General features: G+C 33.4%; 1 protein-coding gene across 2 annotated transcripts in view; it reads left to right on the forward strand.

Annotated features, from left to right (window-relative positions):
* Lrrc7 (leucine rich repeat containing 7) overlaps window positions 1-12,452 on the forward strand; it is a 420,763-nt gene that overhangs the window by 357,907 nt on the left and 50,404 nt on the right. The window lies entirely within an intron of this gene.

Below are 12,452 nucleotides of genomic sequence, written 5' to 3' on the forward strand. Positions count from 1 at the left end.
CTTTTAGTGCAAGTACAGAAAGATGTGTAACGTAGACTTCTGTCTCTTAGCTTCAGCAGAGTGTTGTAGCCAATTTGCATAGAATGAAATTTGATCAGAAAAAAAATCGATTCATTTCTAAAGTCATAACAATTCACTCAACAAACATTTGTTGAGCAAGAATAGGACCACTAATATATGCTGAGCACTTGCTGGATGCTAGAGAAACAAAAATGAATAGGATATAGTTTCTTACCTCAAGAAACTTAATCTAATGAAGTACATCAAGTGTTAAGTAGGTACTTATAATACCACATAATAGGTCATCATAACAGGAGTGGGGAGAAAGCCATAACCCAGTGGGAGGTATTTTCAATGTATGTGAGAGACAAGGGATTTGCATTCCATAATGTATTTTTTAAAACTCTGATTGAGCAATAAAAAGACATATAACACATTTTAGTTGGTAAAATACAAGGAAAACCAATAAACATTGAAACAAAACTGATCCCTCTTATCAATCCAGGAAATACACAAGAGATGCCATTTCATATTAACTAGGCTTGCAATAACTAAGAAATCTGAAAAACACTTGTTGTTTGCAAACATATGAGTAAAGAAAACTCTTACATTTCTTGTGGAAATATAAAGTACAATCACTTTGGTAACAAATTACGTTGTGAAGCTGAACATGCACATACCCTGCATTTAAGCAATTCTCAAAATGTATTGAACTAGAAAAAACTCTCATACATGTCATTCAAGGGCAAACTCAAATGTGTATCAGCAGTAAACTATGCAAATAAATTGTGTTATTCACACAAAGAAATATTTCACAGCAATAAAAATTAGTAAACTATTATTACAATAATGTATATAGACTTTACAAGCTAATTCTAATGGAAAAAAATGTTTTGGAAGATGTCAGATACCAAGAATATCATATTTATAAGTCTCAGAAACAAATAAAACTAAAAAGCACTGTTTAGTCACAAGTGCATGAGTCATCAAATTATTTTTATAAGGATGTGGTAAATATAATATTTAGAATTATGCTTAACTCTAAAGGAAGGTATGGGATAAGTTCAGGGAAGATGCTGATACTGTTGTTGGTACTCTTCTGCTTCTTCAGTCCAATAGTGGTTCTTACATTCTAATTTTTAAGCTTAGGAGTGTTCATTTTATAAATGTATTTCATAACTTACATACGCATTACATAATTGTATATATTTATTTGTAACATAGGCGATTTTTTTTTCTTGAGGACTATTTCAATAACTTTTAAAGATATATTAAGTATCAATCTACTTTATCCAAAGTAGTTGGTAATGCCATTGATTAGCAGGCACTATGCATGTTATTCATTTGCCTTCTGGATAATAAGCAGCACTGCAGGTAAATACAGTAGGATGTGATAAGTGCTGTGAAGATAGGATACAGGAAAGGGCTCCTGCTTAGGGAGGGCACAAAAGGAAAGTGAGAACAGAAGACTGATGTCAAATAAGTCTGGAAAAAGCAAAAGCCAGATTATACTGGGCTTTCTCCTATAGATAATGGCAAGGGGAATATCAAAGTGTTCTTAACAGGAAAAGAACATGATCAAATTTTCACTTAAAGAACATTTTGATAGCTTTTCAGAGACTGACGTGGAGAGGAAGAAAACAGGAAGGAATAGAATCAACTAAGAAGTTTCTCTAGAAATCCAGAGGAGAATAGACGGAAACAATGGGTTAATGGAGAAAATGAATCGATCCAGTACAGTCTTAAAGGGTGGTGCCAAAAGCATCTGGTGACTGACTGGACACAGGGAACAGAGATAGATAAAATCTCTGAAGCTGATATTCAGGTTTCTAATTTGGTCAAGTTAGTGATGATGTTCCATTCACCAAGGTGGGAGATACAGAAAGAGTATAGGTGGAAGTATGAGCAAGGGAGGGAAACTTAGATTGAAATATGTTGATCTGAACTATCTTTAGGGCATTCAACTGGGAATGCAAAGTGGATATGTGACTATATTTATCTAAAGTTCAACAATCTTAGCTGAAGATTCACATTTAAGAATCACCAAAATATGTCATAATTCAGCCATGAGTGAGACAGAAGGATGATGTATAACTTCACAGGACACAAGTACTTAAGAGATGAATAATAGAGAGAAGGAAGAATCAACAATTTTTTCAGTATAATGATTTCTACTACAAGTTATAGAAATTCAAGGAAAATGGCCTTGAACTTGAAGGAAATATTAGTTACATACAAAGTAGTGAAGATCCAAGATAAGCCTCAAATTAAATCTTTCATTCTGTATTATTAAAGACTTAGGGTGTTTTCCCCGGTTTCCACTCGGCCATTTACACTCTTTACTTTATTCTAAAACTGGTTCTTCTCTTCATGGTAAGGTGATTTCCAATGACAGTTGGTCATAGAAGCTGCTTCTTTCAAATCCTTCCAGAGAGAAACAAGCTTTCAGTTACTGTCTCTTATAAACAAAACCATTCTTCTTCAAATCTCTCCTCTTCACACTTCTCACTGATCCAAAATACTCAAGGCCTTCCCATACAAGCAAGAGGAATGGAATTCTGTGTTTGGCTTTGATTAATCAGTTGGAGTAGAATAGATGGGGTTCTCAGCTCCAATGACCACTAAAAAAGTACACAAGGAAGAATAAGGAAAAGTGGAGCCTTGGAAGCCTAATGGGGGAAACATGTTTTAAGGAGAGGGTAGTCAATAGTGCCAAGAAACACCAAGCAAGACAAATATGCCTAAAGGCTCCTTGAATTTAGAAATGTAGAAAACTCAAGAAAGGAGTTTCCATTTGAAAGGAAGGAGTGTGTTGCAGTGGGATTTAGAAGGACTAAAAAGGAACTCAGAATGAATATTTATGATGGCAGACATATGAATGTATTTAAAGACTGACAATAAGAGGCTAGTCTTGAGGGGAAGTTGGAAAAATCAGACAGGAAAGGAAGGAAATCAGCTTTTTTATGAGGCAAGAAGGGAAAAGGTACATGGTCAGATATTGAGGGGGTATTCATCAGAGTCAACATTCTGTTGCCTGAACAAAGGAAGGAGTCATATTCACTTACATCTTTGCAGAGGATAGCTATCATTTTGCTGTATAAGGAAAAGTATTGTTCATTTGTCACTCTGAATGGAACTAACAGGTATTTGCATTATCCATCCATCCATCCATTTTATATGAAGTCTGCTTTCAAAGTCCATACTAATGTTTAATCATATCATCATTGCAAATCATCATAATCATTTGTTTGCCTCAGTATTTGCTTTAAAAACCCTTTGTAATCCTGTGATTGATTAAACATCTGTGAGCTCATCAACCTTATTAATGGATGAAATAATTGTTTATCTGGAAACTGTACTATACTTTATACTTCTTGTCAAATGTTAAATAATGTAATATGTCTTTAATATTTTTATCACATCTTTAAGGCACAAAGTTATTTGTATCTTCCTGCTTTCATGATAAATGCTTCTGATTATCCCATATTATTACAATTCTGCCAAAAATAGGAGGTCTTAGAATTCTTCAATAGATAGGTCTACCAATTACCTTACCTTATTTAAAATTCTTTAAATATTCAATTTTACTTTTGTGTTATGTATTAGTTAAATATGTTAATAGTCATGAGTCTTAACCTAAAGAAATGAAGATGGTAACATTGGCCTAGGTTGTCAAATTTTCTCAAATAAGTGTAATGTTGCATTAGTATTCATTTGGTTTATATTTTACTGTAATATAATTAATATATATAGTAAATGTTTTTAAAAGTTAAATATTACTTTTGCAATTGTCAAGAAGTGAGTAGTCATTGGACCAGACTATTCACTTGAGAATAAAAAGCTAGAAATTGAACTATATGTAAATAGGGAATCAAAGGAGAATGAGTGATGAAAATTCTTAGGCATTCCAGTCTATTTCTCAAAGCCTCTGCAGAAGACTTAAAACAAAAATCTCATCTTTGTGTGTAAGTCATCAGAAATTTGATAGAAAATCAGTTTTATAAAAAGACCTTGATTGAACTATAGCTCTCTGTTGTGGCTATCATAACTCCTTAGTAACTAATGTTGATAACACTCATGGCCATTCCTAGCAGTACTCCAAACACTCGAAAGGAAAAAATGAGGGCACCCTCCACAATGTAGATCCCAAGATTCAGACACATAAAATAACTAGGCAAAAACGCTCATCTCTCAGCAAGAATTTCACTCCTGTATTTACTCTCACTGTCTTGTGTACCTGAGAGTAGCTGAGCAATGTACAAAAGGTTTTATTTAAGTCATGTCTTGTGTTTTTAATGGTATAATAGCAAGTGACCATTTGTAAATTCCCTCTTGTATGTCAGTTGCCAAAAATCTCAACTTCTGATGTCCATCAACTTAAAAAGAAGAATATGTCAGCCTTATGTAACACTCCCCTCAACCCACCAAATTCCAGGAAGTACTACTACAGGAGCACTTTAAGAAAAGCTATGAAAAACTTTTGCAATGGCTGCAAGTAACCGCAGTTTCAGGAGAAGCACTTGAATTTTAGAATCCTAACTGTCACTTCTGTCCTTCCTCCAGTGTGTTGGATTATGCTGCAGTCGCTATGGTTATATTAGGTACTGTATATTAAATCTTTGTATCAAGCATTGTGCTAAACACTTTAATTTATTTCCTAATCTAATCCTCTCAACAACCCTATGAGATAAGCATTACTGTTTTATATATTTTATAAATTAAGTCACAAAAACTCTATGACTACATATTACTCTCATATATTAACAGAAAATAATATGATGGCCACAGAGGAAAAGATCAATACAAAATATATGTTATTTTAAAATCAAATATTATACTCGAATTTGATTGAATTCTCCATAGGCATGACGAAACTTTTTGCCCTAATTTTAAATGACACATTCTTTAAAGTATTAGGAGTCTTACACAGGTTGAATACCCCTGCAAAGATTTAAAGTTGAAGGATACTACCCGTAAGGATATAATAAAATGTTGAGGCAGGAAAACTCAGCAGTAAAAAGGTTAAAATGACATATTTAAACAAATGAAACTTCAAATACTTCCCTTCTGAAACAGGTAGCCATGACACTTTGAAGCCTAGTGATGTGGAATCTAAAAATTCTTCAATATGTAAGACAAGACACTCAAAGGTCTCTTTTAGTGTTGGTGAGTCTTCTCTCCTTGATTGTCCTTTCCCAAGTGTTCTAGGTTAAGTGCATAACAGCTTGACAGTTGGAGAAGTACAAATGAATACCAAGGGTATCAGAATGCACACAGATGAAGAGAAAGGTATAAAAATTTTGCTAATTTAGTCTGAACTCACAAAATTAACCCTCATGATGAAGTTGCTGTGATTTTCTTAACCACAATGTCAGTTCAGCCCATTAATGGCTTTGGAATGACTAGGGTTGTCATCTTTGAGACATGCCCAGGAATTTAAAGAATTTATCAGGAGCAACTAGAAGAAATGATATGGGGTGTGTGTGTGTGTGTGTGTGTGTGTGTGTGTATGTGTGTGTGTTTTCATGTTTTTAATATACTTCCCTTCCACCACCCAACCCCCAAGCTATTATTGTTGTTCCTTTTTTGAAGCTATATAAAGTATTTTGAAAAGATTTTTCATTAAATTTCATTAATAATATTCATTCTCTATTTTAATTTTGGCATTTGTCAGAGTTTTATATATAATATATTTAAATGTTTCTATATAAATGTAGAAGAGTAAGATCTAAAATATCTTTTGAAAATCATAAACTGCTTTGCTATTGTACATCTGGCCAAACTATCATTTGTGTTTTAAAACAATTGGATCAGCTAGGCACAGTGGCACACACCTGTAATTTCAGCAACTTGGGAGGGTGAGGCAGGAGGATCACAAGTTTGAGGCCAGCCTGGGCAACTTAGTGAAACCCTGTCTCAAAATAAAAATAAAAAGGAGCTGAGGGTATAGTTCAGTGGTAGGACACCCTGGGTTGAAGCCTCAGTACCACAAAAAATAAAAATAAATAAAGCAACTGGATCAAATTTCTACTGAGATTGATTTTTCATTGATTTTTTTATGTAATAGAAGTCAGTCTGCTGTAGAACTTTTCAGAGGATCAGAAAAGAACTGACATCATTTTTAAATAAGTAGATATTTAAAAGTACAATATAAGAAAAATCACATTAACCTATACATTTAGGAATTTAAATAGCAACATTTTATTATTTCATAATATGTAATCATTAAATTAGTGTTATTAAAGAATAACTTTCTTAAAACTTGTTTCCACCAAAAATAAATACTGTTATCAGTTAATTGTATATGTGGAACTGGAATAAAAGTAACAATAATTCTTGGTTTTTACAATTTAACTGAGACTCAGCACAGAGCTCTGGAGATCACTTATGCTAAGGAGTGAGGAGGAGCTTAGCTTATTCATAGAGAAATAGAGGAAAATCTGGTATAGATAAGAAACAGATGAGAACTCAATTATTGGAGACAGTAGGAGTAATATAAAGTAGATCTTAAGGCTCTCAGAAAGCAAGTAAAGATGTGGAAGAGGCCAATATGAAAATCAACCAGGTCAACCTTGTATATAAAAGACAAAAGAAATGGAAACGTTTCTTTTTTAAAGTATTTTATTATTTTTTTAGGTGGACACAATATCTTTATTTCATTTTTTTTAATGTGGTGCTAGAATCGAACCCAGTGCCTCACGCATGCTAGGCGAGTGAGCTACCACTTGAGCCACATCCCCAGCCCCAGAAATGGAAATGTTTCTTATCTCCATCAACATCAAAATAAAAAATATCTGTTCATAGATAGAGCAAAATTGAAATTGAAAAATGATTCTAAAATCTGACTGTCAATGCTATAACTAAGCATTCCTTTTATAGAAGCAAATATGTCAGATAGGGTAGGTGTTTGCTTATGTTTAGTATTTTTCCCCTCCCCCCAAAAATACATTGTTAACAGTGAAGAACTTCCCAGGAGTAAATCTTTATTCTTCTCCATCAGTCCACAAACAAATGAAAAGGATCTTCTCTGTCACTATGAATAATGCCAGCCTCAATCCTGGCTTTCTCGTTTTCTTTCTCAAATCTCATTTTTCTCCAGCAAATATTTCACTGATCATAATAAATTTTATTTCTTGGTTACTACGCAGTACAGCAAAACAGATCCGAATTCCTTAAACCTTAAACCAAATTGGAATTCCTTACTTAGAGTCATTTTAAACTCTTAAGCATTTTTCTAAGCTTTAGGAAAAGAGATCTTTGAGTTGGTAGGTTGAGATTATCCTTGCTTACCCCATACTCTTCCCCTCATTCTACTTGCAAGGTGTCACCTAGGATTTGGTCCTGAGCACTATAAAGACTGCACTGATACCCATGATTATAACATTCCATTGTAGGACTGTTGAGGAAAGGTGGCTTCAACAAGATACAGTGATCAGATGTTTTTGTTGTCAGTGAGCTCTGCAAAACAAGAAATGAGTCAGTGAAAGGGAAAGTTGATGAAATCATACAATTGCAGATTTTTTTAAATTAAGAATATTCAGCCCAATCATTGAGCCACTGAAGAAATATTCTTATACAAATATTTGCAGTTTTTCCTCTTGACCAAAACCTGCTTTTGTACGGGGACATAGAAGAAAAGTGGAACACTGAGAATGTGTCAAATGTGTCAAATGTACCCAAATACAAAGGAACTTTTTCATCCCTAATGAGACTCTGAATGTTCTTCTCTACTACTTTCTTTGGAGTTTTGGTCTCTAGAAATAACCTAGAACTGACTGTGCTACTAGTAAGTACTCCATTTCATCCTCTTATTGAAAAGAACCTTTTAAAGGATATTTCCTGTAATACCAGTTGCCTGGCAGACTTTCAGATCCACTCTCAACAAACCCTTCAGACTAGGAGAGTTAAGAGTAGCAGCGATTGGTAAGTGCACATTATCTTATGTGACTTTTGTGATTAGAGATCAGTTATTGTTAGGTACATGAAACAATTAAAACATTGCTAGAGGAATCTCAAAGAGGAAGTTCTTTGGGATTTCTTTTTTGTTTTTTTTAATTTTTATGTGGTGTTGAGGATCCAACTCAGTGCCTCGAATGTGCTAGGCTAGTGCTCTACCACTGAGCCACAATCACAACCCCTCTCAAAGACTTCTGATACTTTTATTATCGATAAATTAGTGACATATTAAGAGACCCACTAATTTCCCCACCTAATAAATCTGTGTCTCTATACCTACCAAACTTGCTTCAGCATGATTTTTATGGTAGTATTATTAATTACTCCTCTGGAACACTATAAAAGACCTTGTTGAGGTTTTACAAATTTTAATATGCAGAACAACCCAAAGAACAATTACAAAAACATCCAAAGTCTCAAATCAAGTTACACTCATTTTACATTATCAGCAAGAGAACTCTTAATCAGATAAACTAAATAGACTCTTTTAAACTATAACTTAATTGATTGGATAATCATGTTATCTTTTCAGAAAATCAGCACAGTCATGCATTTTTCTGTATTAGAGGAAGAAAAATGAATATATCCAATTAAATTCACTTTTCTCCATAACTGCAAATAATTAATAAAAGATAGAGGGGGCTTATATAGAGAGACTTGCTTGTTAAACAAGAATTATTTGCCAAAGCAATATTATATGGCTTTCCCAGAAATGGGAAGAAAAAAAAAAAGAGAGAACATGGCCTGGAGAAAGTCAGAAATTCTCTGAATATAAGACCCTTGTGAGCAGCTCCATAACTTATTAATAGCTGAATCAGGAAGAAGGGTTTGAAGAAATCAATGAAATAATTTTCTCTAATGATCCATTTCAAATATATATTTTGTTAATCTGAAAAGTTAAGATGATGTATTTCTAATCAATTCATTTTAGTATTATCTAATTCATAGCTATATGAAGACTTTCTGTTATGTAATTAGATTTATTCTCAAAAGTAATATGGATAGGAGGTTGTGGAAATGTGAATGGAAAATTCTCTTAAAACAAAAGTGACAGCTAAGTAAAACATTGCTTAGTTTCACAGTCACTGCTGTATTTGATTTTTCTTACTTGATGCAGCTTTATTCTTTAACTCACAAAGTGCATCCCTTTATCTCCTAATACCAGAGAAACAATGCAGCTGTCTCTAGTGTTGAAGGACATCACTGTCACAAAATCAGGGATTGTTCTCATCCAGACTGACTCTAAATTATTCCTTTAATAAAAGTGAAAGCCAAAAAAATGTCTATCAAATAGCTATTAAGCCTGAGGTAGAAAATAAACTTGTCACAGATTAAAGCAATAGAAAGAGTGGTAGTTACTTAGTCCATCAGTATTTGACATAGGTGTTCCTTAAAATAAATGACTATTCTTCTTCAGAAAATTAAGATAACTCAATAACATTTATATTGTCTTTGTTTTGAAAGAAATTTAAAAGAAAAAAAACAAATTTAATCCAAAGCCATAAAAATATCCATGGTTGAATATGTAATTTGAAGACCTAGATAATATGACGACTAGTGGATGATCAAGGATTGTTGCCAAGCAAATATCCTCAAGTCGCTAAGATTGCAGTTCTTACCACTTAAGTCTTTTTCTGATTTGCTCCACTAAATGGAGATTTATAAGGTTTCTATGGTTCTTAGAAATCTTAAGAGTGAAAGCAATTACTGGCAAATATTTCTTTACTGTTAAAATCTTCCTCTTCCTCTTACTGTATTTTGGGAGTGTTTCCCACTGTCCTCACAAAGCACTGCAGGTTGAAATGTGTAGGCTTAGATCTAATTGCCATCTTCCTGCAGTCATGGACGCTTCATTGTTTCTTCATTTCAGTTAATATCTTCTACTTCCATAACTGTTTTGTAGGTTGGGATTTAAACATAGATGAGATTCAATAAGTTAGAGAAGACTGCTGTCACTGCAGTCAGCTGCCATCCTAAGGCACACATCCTGACATGAAAAGCCCTGTTGCCCCACATTTTATCTCTAAAAGGTCAAGATCAGCAAATATTTCAAATGCACCAAAAGAGTGCAGTGCAGAGCTGCAGAGCTCCCTTCAGTGTATTCATTCAATTTTGCCTTGTAACACCTAAATGGAAGGACATAGATTTTGGCATCAAACTGGCCTAGCTAAACACAAATTTAAAAAGAAGAAAAAGAAATCTCCTTAATACTACAGTTGTCATAATAATAATTTATAAAACTCTACAGTACATTGTAGATGGTTCACTAAGGTGCTTAACATAGAAATTCTCATGTCATCTTCACAATCTCAAGGGGCATAGAATTAAGGAACACAGAATCAGAACCCAGCATGTCTAAGTTAACAGCCTGCTCTTAAACACTATATTGTAGTAATAGTATATTGTATCCACTCGCTCCACCCAACATAAATTTTTAAAAAATCGAACTATTGTACATGATAGCATAGCTTTATTGTGATATTAAATAATCTTCAATGACCCATGTAGGCACAACTTGTTATTGTTTTTTCTCTTCCAAGTTCAGAAGAGAGGAAAAAAACCTAGTACCAGTCATATATTTAGAAAGATTTTTTTTTAAGAGAGAGAGAGACAGAGACAGAGAGAGAATTTTTTTAATATTTATTTTTTAGTTTTCAGCGGACACAACATCTTTGTATGTGGTGCTGAGGATCGAACCCTGGGTCGCACGCATGCCAGGCGAGCGCGCTACCACTTGAGCCACATCCCCAGCTTCTAGAAAGAATTTTTGAGTCTTCTTCCTCTTGCTTTTCTTGTCCTTACACAAATCAGAACATTTAGAGATTCTGAAATACATCAATTTCCCAAATGTGAATTTTTTTAATCTTTACAAGTTCTTTAACTACCTTTATGACTCTCAGAATGAATAGAATCAGCTGCACGAAGAATGGTAAACAACACCCAGAGATCTTTCCATCTTATTGAATTTAGTTCAATTTGTTAGTTTGCACTCTGAATAAATTTGCACATCAAAATTCTTCGTTATATCATCTATGATTCCTGTCACTCCTCCTGTTTGAAACTCTCTTCAAAAATTACTGGAGGGGCTGGTGCTGTGACTCAGCAGTAGTGCACTTGCCTGGCATGTGTGAGGCACTGGGTTCAGTTCTCAGCACTACATATAAATAAATAAAGCTCTGTCAACAACTAAAAAAATTTTTTTTTTAATTACCTGAGAAATTTTGAGTCCTGTCACCCAAAATATCACTTGTAGAATTGATAAAACTTCACTGAGAATTAAGATAAATCCAGAAACATGATAATTAGACTAATATGTAAAAACTAAAGTATGCACTAATTTGCAATAAAAAATTATCTCACCTTTTTCTTACCAAGATCTTGCCCTTTTTTTGCCTTTTAAGCAAAGTTCAGGAGAAAATGTCAACTTTAACTTTTATTTAACTAGCAAACATATTAATCTTTTTCCCATTTAGGAGGAAAGGACGATAATCCTTGCATACCTCATAAAGTAGTTCTGCAAATTAACTAAGACCATGATGTAAAATACTTAACACAGTGCCTATCATATACATGTTAAATTAATGGTAACTATTTACAATATTTATATTTTGGATAAAATTTGTGTTAATTGGGAAAAAGCTAACTTTCTTTTTTAATTTAAATTAAATATATTTTAACTGATTAATGAAAACAAAAAATTATACATATCAATAGAGTACCATGTGATGTTTCAATATATGCATACGTTGTGTAATGTTTAACTCTGGTTGAATGTATCTGTCTCCTCAAACATATTTCACTTCTTTAAAATCCTTTCTTCTAGCTTTTGAAATGTGCAATTCATTATTATTATCTATAGTCATGCAATTGTGCACTAGTACACTGAAATGTTTACTCCTACCTCACTGTAACTTAGCACCTTTTGGTTAGCTGCCCCTCCTCTCTAATTTACATTTAGCTTTGTCCTTTGAACAGGTTGTTAGTGAGACCAAGGTCATGATTTAGCATCTTTTGAATTAGTTATCCTGGATGCAGAATAGTTTCTTCATCTAGAGAGTTATCATGAAAACTTATAGGGAAAACCATGAAGATGAATCACAGCAACCTAGAATATCAGCCATAATCCTAGTGAAGAGTAAGTAAATTCAGGGATTGGTGGATTTTCAGAAGTTAGAACGTGCAGAAGTTTGTTGACAAATCTTTAACTGCAGAAACATGGGTACTTGCGTGAGATTTGCTGATTGGCTGATTCTCAGGAGCAGTTTCTAAAGCAAATTGTAAGTGATTGATTATATTAGGTTTAAAACTTACTATTTTTTTCTGCTAGTTGTTTGTTTCTATGCTCAAAGAAAAATCATACCTTTACTCAGCAGATAATTTTTTATTCTCATTGCATTATTATTTGCTACATGCCAAGCAATACTTAATAGGCTCAATATATCATAATATCTGTAATCCTCACAATATTCTATTAGGCCCTTATTATTATTATCTAC

Source organism: Urocitellus parryii, chromosome 11 (assembly GCF_045843805.1).
Source record: "Urocitellus parryii isolate mUroPar1 chromosome 11, mUroPar1.hap1, whole genome shotgun sequence".
NCBI lineage: Eukaryota > Metazoa > Chordata > Mammalia > Rodentia > Sciuridae > Urocitellus > Urocitellus parryii.